General features: G+C 45.5%; 15 non-coding genes across 15 annotated transcripts; 10 read left to right on the top strand and 5 right to left on the bottom strand.

Moving 5' to 3' along the window:
• Nucleotides 1-1,397: 1,397 nt before the first annotated feature.
• On the top strand, nucleotides 1,398-1,471 carry TRNAN-AUU (transfer RNA asparagine (anticodon AUU)). The gene has a single exon. It is a non-coding gene; the product is annotated as a tRNA-Asn (tRNA).
• Nucleotides 1,472-6,833: 5,362 nt separating this feature from the next.
• LOC135009804 (U5 spliceosomal RNA) lies at nucleotides 6,834-6,949 on the bottom strand. Its single transcript, XR_010209302.1, has one exon. It is a non-coding gene; the product is annotated as a U5 spliceosomal RNA (small nuclear RNA).
• Nucleotides 6,950-7,224: 275 nt separating this feature from the next.
• Nucleotides 7,225-7,340, bottom strand: LOC135009761 (U5 spliceosomal RNA). The gene has a single exon (XR_010209261.1). It is a non-coding gene; the product is annotated as a U5 spliceosomal RNA (small nuclear RNA).
• Nucleotides 7,341-7,618: 278 nt separating this feature from the next.
• Nucleotides 7,619-7,734, bottom strand: LOC135009735 (U5 spliceosomal RNA). Its single transcript, XR_010209235.1, has one exon. It is a non-coding gene; the product is annotated as a U5 spliceosomal RNA (small nuclear RNA).
• Nucleotides 7,735-8,020: 286 nt separating this feature from the next.
• On the bottom strand, nucleotides 8,021-8,136 carry LOC135009728 (U5 spliceosomal RNA). Its single transcript, XR_010209229.1, has one exon. It is a non-coding gene; the product is annotated as a U5 spliceosomal RNA (small nuclear RNA).
• A 270-nt stretch (nucleotides 8,137-8,406) lies between these two features.
• On the bottom strand, nucleotides 8,407-8,522 carry LOC135009731 (U5 spliceosomal RNA). The gene has a single exon (XR_010209232.1). It is a non-coding gene; the product is annotated as a U5 spliceosomal RNA (small nuclear RNA).
• A 144-nt stretch (nucleotides 8,523-8,666) lies between these two features.
• Nucleotides 8,667-8,829, top strand: LOC135009664 (U1 spliceosomal RNA). Its single transcript, XR_010209188.1, has one exon. It is a non-coding gene; the product is annotated as a U1 spliceosomal RNA (small nuclear RNA).
• A 671-nt stretch (nucleotides 8,830-9,500) lies between these two features.
• On the top strand, nucleotides 9,501-9,664 carry LOC135009444 (U1 spliceosomal RNA). The gene has a single exon (XR_010208986.1). It is a non-coding gene; the product is annotated as a U1 spliceosomal RNA (small nuclear RNA).
• A 152-nt stretch (nucleotides 9,665-9,816) lies between these two features.
• LOC135009633 (U1 spliceosomal RNA) lies at nucleotides 9,817-9,979 on the top strand. The gene has a single exon (XR_010209164.1). It is a non-coding gene; the product is annotated as a U1 spliceosomal RNA (small nuclear RNA).
• A 671-nt stretch (nucleotides 9,980-10,650) lies between these two features.
• LOC135009834 (U1 spliceosomal RNA) lies at nucleotides 10,651-10,814 on the top strand. The gene has a single exon (XR_010209331.1). It is a non-coding gene; the product is annotated as a U1 spliceosomal RNA (small nuclear RNA).
• A 152-nt stretch (nucleotides 10,815-10,966) lies between these two features.
• LOC135009649 (U1 spliceosomal RNA) lies at nucleotides 10,967-11,129 on the top strand. Its single transcript, XR_010209177.1, has one exon. It is a non-coding gene; the product is annotated as a U1 spliceosomal RNA (small nuclear RNA).
• Nucleotides 11,130-11,801: 672 nt separating this feature from the next.
• On the top strand, nucleotides 11,802-11,965 carry LOC135009528 (U1 spliceosomal RNA). Its single transcript, XR_010209069.1, has one exon. It is a non-coding gene; the product is annotated as a U1 spliceosomal RNA (small nuclear RNA).
• Nucleotides 11,966-12,117: 152 nt separating this feature from the next.
• Nucleotides 12,118-12,280, top strand: LOC135009613 (U1 spliceosomal RNA). Its single transcript, XR_010209147.1, has one exon. It is a non-coding gene; the product is annotated as a U1 spliceosomal RNA (small nuclear RNA).
• Nucleotides 12,281-12,895: 615 nt separating this feature from the next.
• LOC135009459 (U1 spliceosomal RNA) lies at nucleotides 12,896-13,059 on the top strand. Its single transcript, XR_010209001.1, has one exon. It is a non-coding gene; the product is annotated as a U1 spliceosomal RNA (small nuclear RNA).
• Nucleotides 13,060-13,211: 152 nt separating this feature from the next.
• Nucleotides 13,212-13,374, top strand: LOC135009635 (U1 spliceosomal RNA). Its single transcript, XR_010209165.1, has one exon. It is a non-coding gene; the product is annotated as a U1 spliceosomal RNA (small nuclear RNA).
• The last annotated feature ends 378 nt before the right edge of the window (nucleotides 13,375-13,752 follow it).

Genomic DNA, 13,752 nt, shown 5'->3' on the forward strand with positions numbered 1-13,752 from the left:
AACAAAAAACAATGCATATAGCAGAGGATAGTTTCAATCTGCCTACCTCTGGGTTATGGGCCCAGCATGCTTCCGTTGCAGTACTCTGCTGCTCATGTAAGTGCAAGAGATCCTGAAGCACTCACTCATCATGGGAAAGTACCAATGTGTTTCTTACAAAAACTCTCCAGATTATTGACTTTTTAAAGTTTTTCTAGGAAACGTTCTAGATGAATGCTTATTAGCCTTTGTCAGTATATACTTTTACGAGGTGTCTCTGTGGTGCAATCGGTTAGCATGTTTGGCTATTAACCAAAAGGTTGGTGGTTCAATCCCACCCATGGATGTAATTGACCTTGTGATTAGATTTTGGTAATCTTTAAGTAGACAAGTCAAAATGTCAAACTCCCTCTTATGGTGTAGGGTACCTGGCCTTCTCTGATGTAATCAGAGTTAGATTTGATTAAGTGATTTTATAAAAAACAGCTAGGAAGCACAATTTAGCAGTGGGTTGTAGAGAAAAAAAACTATGCTGGCAGAAAAGTCCAATTGAGTGATTAAACAGCTCTTCATTTTCTGATTTTATGTTTATGCTAACAAATTTGCTCTCTGAAAAGTGTCCACAAAGTAAAGTCTCTGATTAACACCTTTGTAGGAATGGTTTTTCACCTATTACTGAATTAAACTTGCTTCATTGGAAAGGCAGCAAGATGCATCCTCATTTCAATGTCTACTGAAATAATACAGGTTGACACCAGGAAACATAAACGTCACTGCATCCTTGCTGCTTCCTCATGGGGAAGTCTGTTTAATGTGAAAACAAGGTGATATCTAATCAGCACACAGGTAAGGAATTAAGAAAATCTTTCTTTATGGGTGAAGATGTTTCTCACAAAATTGTTGCACCAAAGCATCATTGAAATTCAAGCTGGAATGATGATTTTAATATATCACTTGTACATTTTATACTGCTCTTCTGGTGACAATGTAGTTTGTTTTTGTCAATTACCATTTTAATAATAGGGTAAAGAAAATTAAGTGGATTTTTGAAAGAAAACAATACTGTCAATTTACTATTAAAACAAATTAAAATGGTAAAAGTTATTGTACTTTAAGTAAAAATAAAAGAGCCAAAATATCAATCCCAGTTTTGGATTACTTTAATTAACAAAAAACAATGCATATAGCAGAAGATAGTTTCAATCTGCCTACATCTGGGTTATGGGCCCAGCATGCTTCCGTTGCAGTACTCTGCTGCTCATGTAAGTGCAAGAGATCCTGAAGCACTCACTCATCATGGGAAAGTAGCAATGTGTTTCTTACAAAAACTCTCCAGATTATTGACTTTTTAAAGTTTTTCTAGGAAACGTTCTAGATGAATGCTTATTAGCCTTTGTCAGAATGGACTTTTACGAGGTGTCTCTGTGGTGCAATCGGTTAGCATGTTTGGCTATTAACCAAAAGGTTGGTGGTTCAATCCCACCCAGGGATGTAATTGACCTTGTGATCAGATTTTGGTGATCTTTAAATAGACAAGTCAAAATTTCAAACCCCCTCTTATGGTGTAGGGTACCTGGCCTTCTCTGATGTAATCAGAGTTAGATTTGATTAAGTGATTTTATAAAAAACAGCTAGGAAGCACAATTTAGCAGTGGGTTGCAGAGAAAAAAAAATTATGCTGGCAGAAAAGTCCAATTGAGTGATTAAACAGCTCTTCATTTTCTGACTTTATTTTTATGCTAACAAATTTGCTCTCTGAAAAGTGTCCACAAAGCCAAGTCTCTGATTAACACCTTTGTAGGAATGTTTTTTCACCTATTACTGAATTAAACTTGCTACATTGGAAAGGCAGCAAGATGCATCCTCATTTCAATGTCTACTGAAATAATACAGGTTGACACCAGGAAACATAAACGTTACTGCATCCTTGCTGCTTTCTCATGTGGAAGTCTGTTTAATGTGAAAACAAGGTAATATCTAATCAGCACACAGATAAGGAATTAAGAAAATCTTTCTTTATGGGTGAAGATGTTTCTCACAAAATTGTTGTCCCAATGCATCATTGAAATTCAAGATGGAAGATGATTTTAATATATCACTTGTACATTTTGCATTGCTCTTCTGGTGACAATGTAGTTTGTTTTTGTCAATTACCATTTCAGTAATAGGGTAAAGAAAATTAAGTGGATTTTTTAAAGAAAACAATGCTGTCAATATACTATTAAAACAAATTAAAATGATAAAAGTTATTGTACTTTAAGTAAAAATAAAAGAGCCAAAATATCAATCCCAGTTTTTGATTACTTTAATTATAAAAAAAAATGCACATAGCAGAGGATAGTTTCGATTAATCGACCTCTGGGTTATGCGCCCAGCATCCTTCCATTGCACTACTCTGCTGCTCATGGAAGTCCGAGAGATCCTGAAGACTAAATTGATTAAAGGCCTAAAAGTACTGGACTATAAGGAAAGACTTACTAGGCTGAATATGTATACACTAGAAAAGAGGTGCCTAAGAGGAGATATTATTAATATCTTCAAATATGTAAAGATACATAACAAAGAGTTATCAGAGGAATTATTTATTAAAAGAACACGTGGTCACTCGCTGCGACTGGAGGAAAGTTCAGAACGCAATGGAGGAAAGGTTTCTTCACTGTTAGGGCAATCAGGATGTGGAATTCCCTGCCAGGGAAGGTGGTAATGGCGGACTCTGTAATTGGATTTAAAAAAGGAATGGATACATTTCTGAATGAAAAAGCTATCCAAGGTTATAATACTTAAAATATCAACATGGTTAATCCGGGGGTAACATGAGTTATAGTAGCTAACTAGTCATAAAACATTATTCAGCAAGTATGTAGAATCATCACAACTTAAAACAGGTTGAACACGATGGGCAATTTGCCTCTATTCAACCTCAAAAACTATGTTACTATATGTTACTATATTACTGTAGTATACAGAACACCACAATGCAATGAGCAGTGATAGTGAGCACTGATGAGGATACTAGAACTGACACTGAGCAGCAAGATGCAGCACTGGACTATTAGTAATGTACTGTAGTATGCTGAGCACCACAATGCAGCACAAGACAATGAGCAGTGATACTGAGCACTGATGAGGATACTACTGAGAACTGACACTGAGCAGGAGAGACACACTACTAGTATTACTGAGCAGCAATAAGTAACCACTGATACTGAGCACTGATATTGAGATTTCCACTGAGAGAACATAGCCACGTCCTCTCCGCTCTCTCTTCAATGCACGAGTAAAAATGGCGGCAACGCGCAGCTCTATATATAATATCCGAATCTCGCGAGAATCCGACAGCGGGATGATGACATTTTCCCTTGTTCAGGTTTTCCGAGTCAGGCGGGAACAACCGAGCCTGCCTCAGACCAGTGTAAACCACGTGGAGTTCGTGGGGAATTCGGTTCTCGGAGAACCGAACCCGCTCCTCTCTACCTTATACCCATCAATTTTTTTTATTTTCAATCTAAGCCCCTGCAGTTTTCTGTAAGCATCTGCTTCGCTATGATGATCAACAAGTCACAAGGGCAAACACTCAGGGCTTGAGGCATAGATCTTTGGACTAGCTGCTACAAGCATGGCAGAGGTGTCACTATCACTGGTGACACCCAGAGAGGTGTCGAGGGAGATTGTAATGCAGTGCGTGCAAATAAGCAGCGCAATGGTAAAAAGGAGGCATGATTTCATAGGTAGGGGCGTGGCCTGGTGGCCTGAATCTACATTTTGTTGCTCCGGGTGTCCCGGGGGTTGGGTGCTGCACCCGGGGACTAGTGTGTAAGCGGTGCTGGCTCCTGCACAGTGACAGGGCATGGCCACCCAGTATGACACCTCCCTTCTTGACCATGCTGTAATTGCAGTCGCACTGCAGTTCAGCGTGATCATAAACAATGGTGTAGCCTCCTGCTGGTGCAGACTGTATGTGCGCGCAGGAAGCCGCCACCATTTTTGTGATCACAGCGGCTGAATGTGATGTCATACAGCCGCTGTGACCACGCCCCCTGTGTCTCCTCCATTGCAGACCCCATTTTGAAGCCTTGCCCCCGCACTGCTCCATCCCTGACTTGGAAATGGAGTGTTGCTGACCCCACTCTCCCCCCCTGCCCCGATTGACAGGCAGAGGCGATCGCATGCAGGCACATGCGTATGCTCTTAGCAATTTTTGCAGTTGGATCGCTTATTGTGATTGCAATCCAACCTGAATCAGGCCCTATTACCTATCACAATGCGCTGCGGGCAGTACAAAATTGGGTTAATATAGGAGAAAAACCCCCAGACCTGTGCTCCTTAACTGTACCTGGTGGCTAGTGGAGCGGCTGCCCAGTAATCAGTGTCCACCCCAGTGCGCACACGGCCCACCCCCTACGGCCACGCTCCCCTTAATCAGCGGCCTCGTGATCCGGAAGGGCGGTGTGTGTGTGTGACTGACCTTAGGAAGAAACCGGAGCCTCCGCTGCAGTGACCCAGCAACCAGGGCACGGGAGTATACAGCGCCGCTGGGAGTGATGAAGCTGCAGTAAAGATGTCTTTTAGACCTAGCCTGCTGCAGCCCTTGTAGATTCTCATAAAACAAGTTCTTCTTTTCTTGTCAAAATTAATAGCTAAGAATAGGCTGCCTGAGGCAGGCCCCTGTTAAGTGGCCTGCTACTGAAGGCACCAACTACAAACTGAGCTCCCTGTTCATGGAAGCGGGGTTATAGAGGAGGATGCGCTGAGCATCTTGGGAACAGTCAAAAGCTTTGAGCCGGTTGGTGCCTCAGATCAAGATCCTACTCTACACCCCAATGTGAATCCTTGTGGAGTCCAGTGTACCCCACAGAAGAAATTAATGTGTCACACCCATTGGCAGCAACCTTAGAATAGCTGCTGACGGGCACAATTGAGAAAGGAAGGGGGGGGGGGCATTTGAATCCAGCACATAGATGCAATTCAAATATGTAATTTGTACCTTCCTATTTTAAAATATAATGGATGAACCTCACCCTGTGAGAACAATCTTCATGATCAAGAGACCTAATATGTAAAATAAGTATGAGTTGGGATAGGGCTGGGGAGGGTGGCAGCTCGGGCAGCCCCTCCCCCGTCAAGTTAAGGAGATTCAACTGAGGAAGCACAAGGGAACTCTCGTCTGGGGACAACAACTGCAGGGAGACCACATCTTTTCAGATGAACATGGGAGGGCGGAAGGCTGCCTAATACTGAAGCACCATCAAATATCAAACCATATCCAACAACTAGTACAAGCATTCCTGGGGGAAGGTCTGCAGCAGACGGATTTGCATACGGTGATGTCATCCAAGCAGTGGGCCAAAGTTGGCTGGAACCCTCATCTGCATATAAAAAGAGAAAAGGGGCATGCAGGGCATGGCGGCCTTTTGCAGTGCTTGGATGACCCCTAGTTTGCATTAAACACCCCACCCTCCTTTGGTGTGGGGCTCATGTTGGCCATGCCCCATCCCCTGAAGCATTCATGCTGATTTCTTGCAGCAGCTGGGCACTGTAACAGCTCCAGAGCTGCTCTGTAAGGCAAGTAAAAGGGTGTGGGCCCTGCAGCACCACCTGTAGTTCGCATTGTGCGTTGGAAGGCACAAAGTAAGCAGACGGGAGGAGAAGTCAGGATAGTACACAAGGGCATCCTTTTCTCTTAGTCCGTAAAGGATGCTGGGGTCACATTAAGAACCATGGGGTATAGACGGGATCCGCAAGAGACATGGGCACTTTAAGACTTTCAAAGGGTGTGAACTGGCTCCTCCCTCTATGCCCCTCCTCCAGACTCCAGTTATAGGAACTGTGCCCAGGGAGACGGACATTTCGAGGAAAGGATTTATTGTTAAACTAAGGTGAGCATCTTACCAGCTCACACCTTAAGCATGCCGCAGAACGTGGCATTCAACAGAACACAAGCCAACGGCATGAACAATTGCAGCAAAAAGCTGACCAGAACCGTAACACAACATGTGTATAACCACAAGTAATAACTGCAGACACAGTATGGACTGGGACGGGTGCCCAGCATCCTCTACGTACTAAGAGAAAATGATTTACCGGTAGGTATTAAAATCCTATTTTCTCATACGACCTAGAGGATGCTGGGGTCACATTAAGAACCATGGGGTTATACCAAAGCTCTTGAACGGGTGGGAGAGTGCGTACGACTCTGCAGCACCGAATGACCCAACTTGAGGTTATCATCAGCCAAGGTATCAAACTTGTAAAACTTAGCAAAAGTGTTTACTAAATAGCTGCTCGGCAAAGTTGCAATGCTGAGACTCCCCGACCAGCTGCCCAGGATGAACCCACCTTTCTAGTAGAATGGGTCTTCACCTAATTCAGTAACGGCAATCCTGCCGTGGAATGAGCATGCTGAATCTTACCACAGATTCAGCGCATAATGGTCTGCATGGAAGCAGGACACCCAATCCTGTTGGGAGCATACAGGACAAACAGAGCCTCTGTTTTCCTAATCTGAACCGTTCTGGTGACATAAATTTTCAAAGTTCTGACCACAGCCAGAGACTTTGACTCAACGAAGGTGTCAGTGGCCAAAGGCACCATGTGGAAAGATGAACCACCTTTGGCAGAAATTGTTGACGTGTCCTCAATTCTGCTCTATCTTCATGAAAGATCAAATAAAGGCTCTTGTGATACTGCATGGTTTGTACTGTTTTCCATGTGCTCCCAGATCTTTCAAGCAAGTAGCATGGTCAAGAAAGTTCTGTTTGAAAAGAAACAAACATTTACTGTCATTGTTATGCAAATAAACTTACATTAAAGCTAACAAGAAAGCACACTCGTTCTGTCTTTAAACTGATAAAAGAAACCCCAATAATATGGGGCATGCAAAAATTGAGATAAAACTCAGTTTTGCTCCTCTCCACGGAAATCTTTAATAAAAGGCGAAATATTTGTTAGTTCTGAAGAGAAACCAGAGCATGACCAAGATTCCACCTGTCGCCTGAGTGCCATGCCAGCAGTTCTCATTCAGCTCAAAGTGAGCACCCAATTTGAATGAAAGAAAGCAGATTTCTCACCAGGCTTCCCCTTGCTATAAACATGGTTTGTACTCTTTTCCATGTGCTCCCAGATCTTTCAAACAATTAGTGTGGTCAAGAAAGTTCTGTTTGAAAAGAAACAAACATTGACTGTCATTTCTATGCAAATGAGCTTACATTAAAGCACACTCGTTCTATCTTTAAACCGATAAAATAAAACCCCAATAAGATGGGGCATGCAAAAATTGAGATAAAACTCAGTTTTGCTCCTCTTCACGGAAATCTTTAGTAAAAGGCGAAAGATTTGTTCGTTCTGAAGAGAAACCACAGCATGACCAAGATTCTACCTGTCGCCTGAGTGCCATGCCAGCAGTCCTCATTCAGCTCAAAGTGAGCACCCAATTTGAAAGAAAGAAAGAAAGCAGATTTCTCACCAGGCTTCCCCTTGCTATAAACATGGTTTGTACTCTTTTCCATGTGCTCCCACATCTTTCAAGCAATTAGTATAGTCAAGAAAGTTATGTTTGAAAAGAAACAAACATTTACTGTCATTTCTATGCAAATGTGCTTACATTAAAGCACACTCGTTCTATCTTTAAACTGATAAAAGAAACCCCAATAAGACGGGGCATGCAAAAATTGAGATAAAACTCAGTTTTGCTCCTCTCCACGGAAATCTTTAGTAAAAGGCGAAAGATTTGTTCGTTCTGAAGAGAAACCAGAGCATGACCAAGATTCCACCTGTCGCCTGAGTGCCATGCCAGCAGTCCTCATTCAGCTCAAAGTGAGCACCCAATTTGAAAGAAAGAAAGCAGATTTCTCACCAGGCTTCCCCTTGCTATAAGCATGGTTTGTACTCTTTTCCATGTGCTCCCAGATCTTTCAAGCAATTAGTATGGTCAAGAAAGTTCTGCTTGAAAAGAAACAGACATTTATTGTCATTGTTATGCAAATAAACTTACATTAAAGCTAACAAGAAAGCACACTCGTTCTGTCTTTAATCCGATAAAAGAAACCCCAATAATATGGGGCATGCAAAAATTGAGATAAAACTCAGTTTTGCTCCTCTCCACGGAAATCTTTAGTAAAAGGCGAAAGATTTGTTCGTTCTGAAGAGAAACCAGAGCATGACCAAGATTCCACCTGTCGCCTGAGTGCCGTGCCAGCAGTCCTCATTCAGATCAAAGTGAGCGCCCAATTTGAAAGAAAGCAGATTTCTCACCTGTCTTCTCCTTGCTATAAGCATGGTTTGTACTGTATTCCATGTGCTCCCAGATCTTTCAAGCAAGTAGCATGGTCAAGAAAGTTCTGTTTGAAAAGAAACAAACATTTACTGTCATTTCTATGCAAATGAGCTTACATTAAAGCACACTCATTCTATCTTTAAACCGATAAAAGAAACCCCAAAAAGATGGGGCATGCAAAAATTGAGATAAAACTCGGTTTTGCTCCTCTCCACGGAAATCTTTAGTAAAAGGCGAAAGATTTGTTCGTTCTGAAGAGAAACCAGAGCATGACCAAGATTTTAATCTGAAAATATGTGTTCTCCCTGCAGTTGTTGTCCCCAGATGAGAGTTCCCTTGTGCTGCCTCAGTTGAATCTCCTTTACTTGACAGGGGGATGCTCGAGCAGCGACCCTCCCCAGCTCTAGCCCAACTCCTACTTACCTGCCAGGTGAGATACTATGATCATGAAGGTGCTTCTCCCAGGGCAAGGCTCACCCATTGCACTCTGGGTGTGCTGCTTCTGCGTTTTCCCCAAATGTGGGAAACTTGACTGCATAATTTGTGTTTCCCCTGGTCGGCTCTCGTATAATTCAGATCTCTTTGTCTCAGGTCTCTCTCCAGCCTAGTTTGCTGTCTGTTTCCACTTCTCTTTTCTTGAGCCGCTCCCTTCTATGCCCTTGCGCACTATCCTGACTTCTACCGTCTGCTTACTTCGTGCCTTCCAACGCACAATGCAAACTACAGGTAGTGCTGCAGGGCCCACACCCTTTTACTTGCCTTACAGAGCGTCTCTGGAGCAGTTACAGTGCCCAGCTGCTGCAAGAAATCAGCTTGAAAGCTTCAGGGGCTGGGGCATAGCCAACATGAGCCCCACACCGAAGGAGGGTGGAGGTGTGTAATGCGAACTAGGGGTCATCCAAGCGCCGCAAAAGGCCGCCATGCCCTGCACGCCCCTTGTCTCTTTTCATATGCAGACGAGGGTTGAAGCCAACTTTGACCCACTGTTTGGATGACATCACCATATGCAAATCCATCTGCTGCAGGCCTTCCCCCAGGAATGCTTGCACTAGTTGTTGCATTTGGTTTGTTGTTTGGGGGTGCTTCAGTATTAGGCAGCCTTCTGCCCTCCCATGTTCATCTGAAAATATGTGTTCTCCCTGCAGTTGTTGTCCCCAGATGAGAGTTCCCTTGTGCTGCCTCAGTTGAATCTCCTTTACTTGACAGAGATGTGCCTGAGCAGCGGCCCTCCCCAGCCCTATCCCAAATCATACTTATTTTGCATAGGCGATACCATGGTCATGAAGATTGTTCTCCCAGGGTGAGGTTCATTCATTGCATTCTGGGTATGCTGACCCCTGTGATTTCCCCAAATGTGGGAAACTCGACTGCATTATTTGTGGTAGTGGGGGACTGTGTTTGTGCTTTCCTCTGGTCAGCTCTGGTAAAAATCAGATTTCTTTATATCAGATCTTCCTCTAGCCTTGTTCTTCTTTCGAGAGTTCCCTTGTGCTGCCTCAGTTGGATCTCTTTCACTTGAGAGGGGGGTGCCCGAGCAGCGACCCTCCCCAGCTCTAGCCCAACTCCTACTTACCTGCCAGGTGAGATACTATGATCATGAAGGTGCTTCTCCCAGGGCAAGGCTCACCCATTGCACTCTGGTTGTGCTGCCCCTGCGATTTCCCCAAATGTGGGAAACTTGACTGCATAATTTGTGTTTCCCTTGGTCATCTCTCGTATAATTCAGATCTCTTTGTCTCAGGTCTCTCTCCAGCCTAGTTTGCTGTCTGTTTCCACTTCTCTTTTCTTGAGCCGCTCCCTTCTATGCCCTTGCGCACTATCCTGACTTCTCCCGTCTGCTTACTTCGTGCCTTCCAACGCACAATGCAAACTACAGGTAGTGCTGCAGGGCCCACACCCTTTTACTTGCCTTACAGAGCAGCTCTGGAGCAGTTACAGTGCCCAGCTGCTGCAAGAAATCAGCTTGAATGCTTCAGGGGCTGGGGCATAGCCAACATGAGCCCCACACCGAAGGAGGGTGGAGGTGTGTAATGCGAACTAGGGGTCATCCAAGCGCCGCAAAAGGCCGCCATGCCCTGCACGCCCCTTTTCTCTTTTCATATGCAGACGAGGGTTGAAGCCAACTTTGACCCACTGCTTGGATGGCATCACCATATGCAAATCCATCTGCTGCAGGCCTTCCCCCAGGAATGCTTGCACTGGTTGTTGCATTTGGTTTGTTGTTTGGGGGTGCTTCAGTATTAGGCAGCCTTCTGCCCTCCCATGTTCATCTGAAAATATGTGTTCTCCCTGCAGTTGTTGTCCCCAGATGAGAGTTCCCTTGTGCTGCCTCAGTTGAATCTCCTTTACTTGAAAGAGATGTGCCTGAGCAGCGGCCCTCCCCAGCCCTATCCCAAATCATACTTATTTTGCATAGGAGAGACCATGGTCTTGAAGATTGTTCTCCCAGGGTGAGGTTCATTCATTGCATTCTGGGTATGCTGACCCCTGTGATTTCCCCAAATGTGGGAAACTCAACTGCATTATTTGTGGTAGTGGGGGACTGTGTTTGTGCTTTCCTCTGGTCAGCTCTGGTAAAAGTCAGATTTCTTTGTTTCAGATCTTCCTCTAGCCTTGTTCTTCTTTCGAGAGTTCCCTTGTGCTGCCTCAGTTGGATCTCCTTCACTTGACAGGGGGGTGCCCGTGCAGCGACTCTCCCCAGCTCTAGCCCAACTTCTACTTACCTGCCAGGTGAGATACTATAATCATGAAGGTGCTTCTCCCAGGGCAAGGCTCACCCATTGCACTCTGGATGTGCTGCCCCTGCGATTTCCCCAAATGTGGGAAACTTGACTGCATAATTTGTGTTTCCCCTGGTCGGCTCTCGTATAATTCAGATCTCTTTGTCTCAGGTCTCTCTCCAGCCTAGTTTGCTGTCTGTTTCCACTTCTCTTTTCTTAAGCCGCTCCATTCTATGGCCTTGCGCACTATCCTTACTTCTCCCGTCTGCTTACTTTGTGCCTTCCAATGCACAATGCAAACTACAGGTAGTGCTGCAGGGCCCACACCCTTTTACTTGCCGTACAGAGCAGCTCTGGAGCAGTTACAGTGCCCAGCTACTGCAAGAAATCAGCTTGAATGCTTCAGGGGCTGGGGCATAGCCAACATGAGCCCCACACCGAAGGAGGGTGGAGGTGTTTAATGCGAACTAGGGGTCATCCAAGCGCCGCAAAAGGCCGCCATGCCCTGCATGCCCCTTTTCTCTTTTCATATGCAGACGAGGGTTGAAGCCAACTTTGACCCACTGCTTTGGATGACATCACCATATGCAAATCCATCTGCTGCAGGCCTTCCCCCAGGAATGCTTGCACTAGTTGTTGCATTTGGTTTGTTGTTTGGGGGTGCTTCAGTATTAGGCAGCCTTCTGCCCTCCCATGTTCATCTGAAAATATGTGTTCTCCCTGCAGTTGTTGTCCCCAGATGAGAGTTCCCTTATGCTGCCTCAGTTGAATCTCCTTTACTTGAAAGAGATGTGCCTGAGCAGCGGCCCTCCCCAGCCCTATCCCAAATCATACTTATTTTGCATAGGAGATACCATGGTCATGAAGATTATTCTCCCAGTGTGAGGTTCATTCATTGCATTCTGGGTATGCTGACCCCTGTGATTTCCCCAAATGTGGGAAACTCGACAGCATTATTTGTGGTAGTGGGGGACTGTGTTTGTGTTTTCCTCTGGTCAGCTCTGGTAAAAGTCAGATTTCTTTGTCTCAGATCTTCCTCTAGCCTTGTTCTTCTTTCGAGAATTCCCTTGTGCTGCCTCAGTTGGATCTCCTTCACTTGACAGGGGGGTATCCGAGCAGCGACCCTCCCCAGCTCTAGCCCAACTCCTACTTACCTGCCAGGTGAGATACTATGATCACGTAGGTGCTTCTCCCAGGGCAAGGCTCACCCATTGCACTCTGGGTGTGCTGCTCCTGCGATTTCCCCAAATGTGGGAAACTTGACTGCATAATTTGTGTTTCCCCTGGTCGGCTCTCGTATAATTCAGATCTCTTTGTCTCAGGTCTCTCTCCAGCCTAGTTTGCTGTCTGTTTCCACTTCTCTTTTCTTAAGTGCCTTCCAATGCACAATGCAAACTACAGGTAGTGCTGCAGGGCCCACACCCTTTTACTTGCCGTACAGAGCAGCTCTGGAGCTGTTACAGTGCCCAGCTGCTGCAAGAAATCAGCTTGAATGCTTCAGGGGCTGGGGCATAGCAAACATGAGCCCCACACCGAAGGAGGGTGGGGGTGTTTAATGTGAACTAAGGGTCATCCAAGCGCCGCAAAAGGCCGCCATGCCCTGCATACCCCTTTTCTCTTTTCATATGCAGATGAGGGTTCCAGCCAACTTTGGCCCACTGCTTGGATGACATCACCGTATGCAAATCCGTCTTCTGCAGAACTTCCCCCAGGAATGCTTGTACTAGTTGTTGCATTTGGTTTGTTGTTTGGGGGTGCTTCAGTATTAGGCAGCCTTCTGCCCTCCCATGTTCATCTGAAAATATGTGTTCTCCCTGCAGTTGTTGTCCCCAGATGGGAGTTCCCTTGTGCTGCCTCAGTTGAATCTCCTTTACTTGACAGAGATGTGCCTGAGCAGCGGCCCTCCCCAGCCCTATCCCAAATCATACTTATTTTGCATAGGAGATACCATTTTCATGAAGATTGTTCTCCGAGGGTGAGGTTCATTCATTGCATTTTGGGTATGCTGACCCCTGTGATTTCCCCAAATGTGGGAAACTCGACTGCATTATTTGTGGTAGTGGGGGACTGTGTTTGTGCTTTCCTCTGGTCAGCTCTGGTAAAAATCAGATTTCTTTATATCAGATCTTCCTCTAGCCTTGTTCTTCTTTCGAGAGTTCCCTTGTGCTGCCTCAGTTGGATCTCTTTCACTTGAGAGGGGGGTGCCCGAGCAGTGACCCTCCCCAGCTCTAGCCCAACTCCTACTTACCTGCCAGGTGAGATACTATGATCATGAAGGTGCTTCTCCCAGGGCAAGGCTCACCCATTGCACTCTGGTTGTGCTGCCCCTGCGATTTCCCCAAATGTGGGAAACTTGACTGCATAATTTGTGTTTCCCTTGGTCATCTCTCGTATAATTCAGATCTCTTTGTCTCAGGTCTCTCTCCAGCCTAGTTTGCTGTCTGTTTCCACTTCTCTTTTCTTGAGCCGCTCCGTTCTATGCCCTTGCGCACTATCCTGACTTCTCCCGTCTGCTTACTTCGTGCCTTCCAACGCACAATGCAAACTACAGGTAGTGCTGCAGGGCCCACACCCTTTTACTTGCCTTACAGAGCAGCTCTGGAGCAGTTACAGTGCCCAGCTGCTGCAAGAAATCAGCTTGAATGCTTCAGGGGCTGGGGCATAGCCAACATGAGCCCCACACCGAAGGAGGGTGGAGGTGTGTAATGCGAACTAGGGGTCATCCAAGCGCCGCAAAAGGCCGCCATGCCCTGCACGCCCCTTTTCTCTTTTCATATGCAG

The sequence above is a fragment of the Pseudophryne corroboree genome, unplaced genomic scaffold (assembly GCF_028390025.1).
Source record: "Pseudophryne corroboree isolate aPseCor3 unplaced genomic scaffold, aPseCor3.hap2 scaffold_227, whole genome shotgun sequence".
Taxonomy (NCBI): domain Eukaryota; kingdom Metazoa; phylum Chordata; class Amphibia; order Anura; family Myobatrachidae; genus Pseudophryne; species Pseudophryne corroboree.